The following is a 1,290-nucleotide window of genomic DNA, read 5'->3' on the forward strand; positions in this document are numbered from 1 at the left end:
TATTCAGTGTGGTCCTATAGATTGAATCTTGGCATTAAAGTTAGAAGATGTGAAATTGATTCCTTCATTTGCCCCTTATTTCCTCCAGGATGATCACTTGGGGACTTTGCTTCCCAAATACATCATCCTGAGATGCTCTCAGATTAAAAAGGTAGCCTACCTAACAGTTTACTACACTGACTGAATGCTCTCTAGATATGGAGCCACATACAATTTTTGGGGGAGACATTGAAATAAATGACACAGGCTTTCTTTAGTCATTTGGTCACCTTTTGGCTGTGGAGGCAAGAAATAAGACAATGACAGGTAAGGACTTGACAGAACATGCCTGCCAGGTGTGTGGAAGGGTGGTAGGAAAGAGAAGAAACCAGATAAGCAGAGTTGGATTGTGAATGACATTAGAGGTATATTTTTGTTGAATCTGGAAAGGGGGAAGATGGTGGATTATTAGGCATTTCAACAAGACTAGTCAAGCAGTAAGACTGAGGTTGTGTGGGCAAAGAAACTGGAGGGCCTGTGATGGAGCTCCTAGGAAGTGGGCCCTCAGGGAGGAAGAGAGACCTGTTTGGAACTGGAGAAGCACATTCACTTAGGATAAGGGTTACACCATGGAGAAGAGGATATTCTTTCATTCATTCAAGAATTATTAGCACGTTTCTCTACCATGGATATACTGACATTAAATGTAAAAACACAGCCCCAGTGTCATGGGGCTTCCCATGCTGTTGGTCCTAATGCTGTCTTAGAGAAAATGTAGATATACATTAGATGTGGAGATGTTTCTAATTAAAAACAAACAAACAAACAAACAACAACAACAGCAAAAGCATTTCTTATTCTGACCTAGTTGGCCAAAGCTGATGGAAGGTTTTAGAGAATTTCCATTTGTGGAGGCACTTAAGAGATAGCCAGTAAGCCTCACTTTGCCTCAGAGTTATATTATCCAGCAGCAGAAAGGAGGAAGATTCTCCAGGAATGGAGTCCTTCATGCATTTATTTAAAAAACACCTACTGAGCACCAAACAGGTTCAATAGAGTTCATGGATACAGAAATGAAGAAAGCACAGTCCTTTTACTAAAAGCACTCACAGTCCAGTGAATGGACAAATGGGTGCATTAGCAACACACATCACACTCTCCCCGTGTTATTTAATTCAGCCCATTAATAAGTCTTTCTTCAAAACACTGAGAAAATCTACCTGGAGGAGTCTGCAAAGGCTTCACCAAGAAGGTGCCAGAATCTTGGCCAGGTGTGGAAATAGGCAGGGGAAAGTATTCCAGATAAATAGT

At 41.2% G+C, this 1,290-nt stretch overlaps 1 pseudogene; it reads left to right on the top strand.

The window, feature by feature from the left end:
* The first annotated feature begins 299 nt into the window (after nucleotides 1–299).
* The window catches only part of LOC104984117, a 2,676-nt pseudogene continuing 1,685 nt past the window's right edge, over nucleotides 300–1,290 (top strand).

This window comes from Bison bison, unplaced genomic scaffold (genome assembly GCF_000754665.1).
Source record: "Bison bison bison isolate TAMUID 2011002044 unplaced genomic scaffold, Bison_UMD1.0 scf7180017863883, whole genome shotgun sequence".
Taxonomy (NCBI): domain Eukaryota; kingdom Metazoa; phylum Chordata; class Mammalia; order Artiodactyla; family Bovidae; genus Bison; species Bison bison.